Consider the following 7,926-nt stretch of genomic DNA (forward strand, 5'->3'; position numbering starts at 1 on the left):
TACTAAGGGACTCATGGGTGAGAAAGCCGTGTGGAAGGGTAGGAGAAGCTACACGCAAGGACCCTGCAACCTCAGACATCTACACTCCGGAATCAAATGAAAATAAACTGGCATTTAAGCACCTAACCTGTGATGCTTAGGCTAATACGCAGAGTTTTTGTGTTTGATTTTTAAACCGTTGTCAGTAGGTTAAAATGTAAACCCTGCAACATGTATTCAGCGGAAGAATGGGAAATGTAGGGGAAGCGAGGCAGTTGTGGGGATGCTGGGCAGTGTGGAAAAGTGTGGGATACTGAACCTAGAGCCAGCTATAGGCCATCGGCTGTTTAGCCTCTCTGAACTTTAGCTGAGTCTCTTGTGATACACTGAATATAATTGTATTGACTTCATAAAGCTGCTGAGATTAAATAAGACACGTGGGAGGGCACAGTGCCTGGGAGGTAAGCGGTCTGTAAATTGTAGTTAGGATAAGGGTGAGGGCCTACAGGAAGGGGACTGTGAGGAAGGGGGCTTGTGAGGGGAGGTTGATGTGGTCACATAGAGTCAAGAGCCTAGGTATCCATTCCAGGCCTAAACTAACTTCACAACTAAGATACGGCTTTGCTGACTTGATCCTCCATGTCTTCCTCCATACAACGATAAGCTTGAGTATGTATGGAGGAACGAAAGGGGAGCGGTTGGCTCCTGAAGGACTGAGGAGGGTTTCCACACTCCTTTTCCCAACACGGCATTACAGGTCAACTTTGGAGTCACACAAAGGGTTTTAGCCAGACTCCCTTCCCCTCCCTCCTCTGTCTTGCTTGTGAAATAAGATCTCCCTCTGTAGCTTGCTGGCCTGGAACACACAATCTCCCCCCTCATTCCCCCAAGCTCTGAGATTCTACATGTGTGCCACCAAAATCCCCATCCCTGATGGTGATAGGCCACCTTTGGGACCCAAGGTGGTGGCCCTTTGGCCTTTGGTGATCTTCACAGGTTTCTCTGGCAAGATAGCCTATACCTGGGCAGTCTAGATCACCATGTCTGGAGTGACATTCCATGAGAGCATAAAGTATAGAGAACAGAGAGGCACAGGTAGGTGGGATCCCATGTTACTGAAAAGGGGCATCCGGGGATTCGCCCTGGCAGTGCGTTCTCTGCCAACACGAGCAGGCTTCATCACAGAAAGGGTTCCATGTGTTAGATAAGAACTGACACAGCTTTGAACAGAGCATGCGCTCACTCAGGCAATCAGCTTTGCCTGTTCGCTGCCAAGACTCTGGGCTGTGCACTGGGATGGAGAGGAAAGAACAGGACACAGATCTTCCCTAGGAAGTAGTAAAACAAAACTCACGATTGTGCCATGCTCTTCATATCAAATGGGCATATTGCAGGGCCAGGGAGATGGCTCAGTGGGTACAGTGCTTGCCTCACAGCATGAGGGTCAAAGGTCAATCCCTAGAACCTACCGAAAAATGCTGGCCATGCTTGCATGAGCTTTTGATCAATGCCGGGAAGGCAGGGATAGGGTGATCCCTGGGGCTCCTTGCCAGCTAGTCTAGCACAATTGGTGGGTTCCAGGCCAACGAAACTTGAGGTGGATGACATCAGAGGATGTCTTCTGGCCTTCATATTTACATGTACCTACACACACACACACACACACACACACACCCCACACCACACCAACCAGCATATTGCTATTGAGTACCGGAATAATCCACTATGGAAATAATTGAACTTGTTCACCATCAACAAACCATTGCTCACCTGATAACACCATCTAGTGCTTTTCCAGATTCAAGGGCTCAAGTTAATTGCTAAGATGAGGACACCTCTCAACTCTCAGGAGCCGGCAAGACCCGAGCCTCTTGCCAATGGCTTGGCGGGCCCTCTAGTAGACTTGGAAAGCATGTCTCTCTGGCCAAAACAAATATTTGAAGTGTGGATTCTACTATTATACGTCCTTCAAACTGAGCGAATTGTCGTAGTAGGGGTAGAATCATCAAGGCCAGGGAGCTAACAGGAAGGCTTCCACAGAGTGAGTATCAAGCATGGATACAAGTGGCAAAAGGGGTTGAACAGGGGTTTTCTAGTGAGCCTCAGACCTTGTGTATGGATATAAAGAAGAAATTCTATGCATTTCTTCACAGGCAGCTCTCAGCCCTCAGGACGAGATGATTCCAGGCTCTGGGGCAAACTTACAGTGCCTATACCACACGAGGGGAGAGCAGCACCCATCCATGGTTTCCTAAGGAGGGAATAAGACACAGCCGTCCTGTGGCCCATTTACTCTAGAACTCTTAGATGTCTAGAAGCAGATGGACCATAACTCTATCACACAGCCCAGTCTTTTCTGCCATAAACTGTGTCTCTCTTTAACGGTGCACAGGAAACTATCAGCTTTGCTAGCTGGGCTTTTAAGGTCTTTATCACTCATCTCTGATACGCAGATCATAACTGGACCCACCTCCTGTGCTCGCTGTGTGAGATAAGGGAAATGTGTTAGTATTCATCCCGTGTCTGCTATTAATAAATGCACACTGAGCCTGGCATGGTGGTGTGTGCCATTGATCCCAGCACTCAGGGAGGCAGAGGCAGGAGGGTTTCTGTGAATTCAGAGATAGCCTGGTCTACAAAACAAGTCCAGGACAGCCAAGGCAACACAGAGGAACCCTGTCTCAAAAACCAATGACTGAATAAAGGACACACACTGGTGTCTTCTAGGGGGAAAAACATTACAAAACTCGTAACTACAAGATAAGACTGCTTCAGTGAGAAGCAGAGTGAGAATAGGCTTTGCAAACATGTTTTGTTTATCTGTTTGGTTGGTTGGTTTCTTCGAGATGGTGTTTCTCTGTGTAGCCTTGGCTGTCCTGGACCAGGCTGGTCTCAAACTCACAGAGATCGCCTGCCTCTGCCTCCCTGAGTGCTGGGATTACAGATGTGCACCACCACACCTGGCTATCCTCTTTTTAAATTTTTTATTATATTAATTTTTTACATATATTTATATTACTACACATAAATAAAATAAACTACATATAGCAGGAAGAACAACAAAACAATCAGGAATTATATAAATGTTACGTTCATAGTGATTTGGCTGTTTGTATTTGGCAAACTTGAAGAAAACATATTTCCTATGTTGGTGAGTCTAAAATTCCGAATGTAACTCAATATCTATCATATCTCATCTCTATCAACTTAAAATATCTATCTAGACCTAAAAACATCTTAACCCTTAAACAGCTAAGCTTAATTGTAAGACTAAACTATCTGGTCTTCAACCCCATCAGAACCTTGAGAAGGAATAAATCTTAATTACCTGAGTATACCAGGAGTGAAAGTTAGCAGCTTTCAAAATGAAAAAATGAGTTTGCTGCCTGAACAGTCACCCAAAACTCTCTATAGCATTGGAGCATCATCTTCAGCCTTCTGGTCCAGTATATCTGACAGACATATTTGCAAGGCAGGAGCTATTGAGGACTTGCTTACCCTGTCATGACAGAGTTTGGCTGTCGACTCTACCTGAATCCAAGCTTGCCCATTTTTAGGCAGAATTCTATTTGTGGCAGAAATGAAGAGATTTTGCTCAGTGGTTGGTTTGCCACATTTAAAGCCATTTCCATAAGGAGGTTCTTTGATGTTCATCATCTTTGAGGTAGGTCTCTACCTCTCTGAGTGCTGGGATTACAGGCATGTGCCACCATACCTGGCTTGTTTAAAAATTTTTTTTGTTTATTTATTTTTATATGTTTATTTATTATGTATACAGTGTTCTGCCTGCATGTACTCCTGCACACCAGATCTCACTATAGATGGTTGTGAGCTACCATGTGGTTGCTGGGGATTGAACTCAGAACATTTGGAAGAGCAGCCAATGCTTTTAACCTCTGAGCCATCTCTCTGGTCCTAAATTTTTAGTTGTCGCACAGACTGAGAGCCGTTGCCATAACCTTTGCTAAATGTATATTTCTGTGATGTTTAAGGATGTTTACATTTTTGTGTGACCATACTCAGGAATTTTTCATCTTCTCAAACTAAAATTCTACATACATTAAACAATAACTTACCATTCCTACTACCAGGCCCTGTCAACTCTCATTTTTTATGTTTATATTTTCTGTTTATATTAGGTTAACCACACTAGATACTTGTAGAAGAAGATACAACACTTGTCCCTTGCATCTGGCTTACTTCATTGAGCATAATGTATGCAAGATCCGTGCACAGTACGGCATGTGTCATCAGAACTGCATTTCTTTTTAGACCTAAATACTATTTCACCATGTGCACATACCATATTTTTCTGGATAATTGGATTACTTCTGCCTATTACCTATTATGAATAATGCTGCTGAAGTCATAGATTTACGCATATCTCTTTAAGATTCTACTTTTGATTGTTTCAAAATTCTACCCAGAAGTGGAATTGCTGGGCTGCTGAGTAATTTTGTTTTCAACTTTTTTCCTCCCAATCATAATGCTGTTCCCATAGCAGCTGCTCATTTTGCATTCTTACCAATAAGGAACAAAGCTTCCAGTTTCTCCATGTTCTCACCAATGACTGCTATTGTTTGTATTTAGGGCATTATGGGTATGAGGTTTCTAAATACAGCTTTATGGCAAGCCATAACCTCAACTACCAAAAGTAGAGATGAATACATTCAGAACATGGAGAGAAGGTGTGAGTTCTGGTTGCATGGGGTGGAGTTTAAAGATGACACAGACATCTCTCTGTGTCTGTGTTCTGTGACCACAAAGGAGACTCCAACACCTGCATCTATGTCTGGAGGACAATGGTGAATATTTCAGTGAAAGTGGAGGAGAGAGAAAAGGGGGCAGGAAAGAAAGGAGGGAGGGAGAGATGGAGGGAGGAAAAGGGGAGGGCATGGAAAGGAAATAAAAGGCTTTCACACAGCAAAGACAATTAATCAAATAGGAAGCACAACACACTGAGTGGAGAATGGAGTTTGCATCATACATCTGATTGAAATTAATATCCAACATATACAAACATCTCAATTTAAAACCAACATGGACCCCTGTGAGAGGTCCACACCCATGTTCTTGGGTATGTCTTACTGCTTCCTTGAATACTGTCCTTTCTCTTTTTTTATTTTTTATTTCTATTTTTACTGTCCTTTCTCTTTACCCTAGTGCATAAAATGTACATTAAGAGTCTCTTAATAAACTCCAACTCTGCTTCAAGAAGAAGAAGACACATAAAAGATGCACAAACGCTCAGCAGGTATGTGATGGGATGCTCAACATCACTCATCATTAAGAAAATGCAGATAAAAAAGGAAAATGCAAATAAAAATCATAATAAACTAGGATGTGATTCTAGCACCCTAGAGGCTGAGGCAAGAAGATCACAAGTTTTAGACCAGCTGGGATTACATGGTAAGATCATATCACTTTACAACTAGTAGAAGGATCATAAAAATTATCAAATAGATCAATAGAAGGGTACATAGATACATAACACATTTTGGAAAGGATGTAGAGAAACTGGAACAACTTGACATTGTTGACTGAGGTATAAAATGGTGACCCATTTTTACATACTATGGGGAGCAGTATGGAGGTGCCTCAAAAACAACCACAGGACTCTACTACCTATGAGCATTATTTTTTAATGTTGAGAGGATAATCTGAAAGATATCTATAGTCCCATGATCACTGTAGTATTTCTTGTAAGTAAGATGATGAAGCAACATAAATGCCCATTGGTGAAGGAATGTTGTGATAGTTAATCTTCACTGTCAATGTAGCTGCATTTGAAGTCACCCAGGAGACACACCATGGCATGTGTCTATGAGCATGATTCCAGAGAGATTTAGCTGAGACAAATGAGCAATCCAATGAAGTAGCAGCCTTCATCTCTCTGCTTTCTTCCTCGCGGCTGAATCAACATGACCAGCTACCTACCTCACATTCCCAGTGCCTTGCCTAAAAGTACTGTATCCCTTTAATCTGTGAGCTGAACAAAACCCTTCCTTGGGTTTCTTTTATCTGGTATTTGTCATAACAATGAGGAAATGTAACTGTACAGATGTGTAAAGAAATGTAGTACAAATATCACATATATACCTACATAAGCTATCATTCATCCTTAAAAAAGGAAGTCCTGCCATACGCAAAAATATGGTTGAATCATGAAGGTGTTTTGCTAGTGAAATAAGCCAGCAACAGAAGGAGAAACATTACATAAGTCTAAGGTATATCTGACTAAAACAGACGAAATCCTAGAAATAGAGCGGCTGATGCTTGTCCATGCTTGGATGAAGAGAGCACATGGAGAAGCTTTCCGTGAGTCAGACTATCCTGCTCTAGCTAGGCTCACGAGCTCTGCAGCCCACGGCCATGCCTTTGCTTCGCAGTACTGCGCTGTGCACTTCCAACTTTGTTAGAAGGCCGTATTTACTGTCAAAAGTTTTTACTGCCATTTTTCCCCCCAAGGGAAAGAAAGAGAAGCATAGCATTGGCCCAGCTGTGCAGATACGTGGGCTAGTATGCATTGGGTTGAACCTGGCTGGTTTTCACAGCAAAGACGCTAACGCGGAACTCTGAGATTCAAAGCATAAGCTAGAGATCCGAGCGCTCCCCAATGAACAGCCTTTCTGAGAAAGGATATATGATCAAAACCTTTTCATGGGCAGAGATGACTCAAAGCTGTCTCACAAGCCTTACCAACGCGGCGTAATGAGTTGCGAGGGCTACGTATTATTTTAAAGTCTGGACCATGCGGATCACTTAAATGCTTACAAATGGAAAGACTCACGAGATATGGCTTTATGGTATATTTTTAGATCAAATGCAGCTTTCCTGAAGCTTGACGCTTTTAAGTTTGCGGCAAGGCTTCTTATGAGAAAGTCAAAATAGGACATGGTCAGAAAAGTTTGTCTGTAACACAGTGAAAATGATCCTTTGTAGAGTTAAGGACACTTTAATCAATATTTTTTTTATCTGTTTTTGATGAGAGAGTTAGAAGCCAATACTTGTAGTCAATGTGTATTGAATATTTGCTAAACACATTGGCTCTGCCCCCCCCCCCCAATTCATGAATTATTTATTGTGTTTTAAATCCATCTTACATAGTTAGGCTGCTGGGGTTTAGCGGTGTTGAACAACTCAACTAAAGTAGTAAGACTAGTAACAGATGGAAAATAACTAGGAACTCAAGCCTTCTGACCTTGGCGTCTAGTCTTAAAGCTATCACACTGGACCCTCTCACTACAGATCTAAAAGAAAAGCATCTTGGTCCAGCAGGAGTAAAAGAGCTTGCTGACAAGCCGACAACCTGAATTCAACCCCTCAGGATAGCATGGTGGAAGGAGAGAACCGACTCCCACAAGTTTTCCTCTGCCCCGAAGGTCATGCCACACAGGCATGCATTCATACACATGTGCGTGTACATGCACACATGCATAATTTAAAATTTTCTTTCAATTTAAAAAGGAAAAGAAAGGCATACTTTTAGGAGGCTGACAGGATGGCCATCGAGCTGTCTTCTTTAGAATAGATGTTCTCTAGCAGTTATCAGCTGACTCAGAGCTGTGGCTCACTGCGGCCTGGCATCCCAAGACAGACCCCTACTGCATATCAGTAGTCTGGGAAAAGATCCAAGCTCAAGCTTTGGAATATAATCTTTACTCTGACCATATTGTTCCATACCATCATAATGTTGAAAAAAATCATAAACTATCATAAGTCAGAGAGTGTGTACACCTGTAGTGTAGCAACCCTCTTCCGCCTATTTTTCTTTGTTCCTTTTCTGTGATTCTAAATCTTGTCCTTCGTTAGCTGCTCAACCTAAGATGAGCAGACACCTGCAGTCCATCTTATTTTTCCTGCAGCTGCAAGACAAGACTGCCTTGCCCTTCACACACCAGGGATCACATAGCACGAGAGACATCACACATGCCGAAGACCCAGAAC

Source organism: Acomys minous, assembly GCF_964271855.1.
Source record: "Acomys minous genome assembly, chromosome: 8".
NCBI classification, from domain to species: domain Eukaryota; kingdom Metazoa; phylum Chordata; class Mammalia; order Rodentia; family Muridae; genus Acomys; species Acomys minous.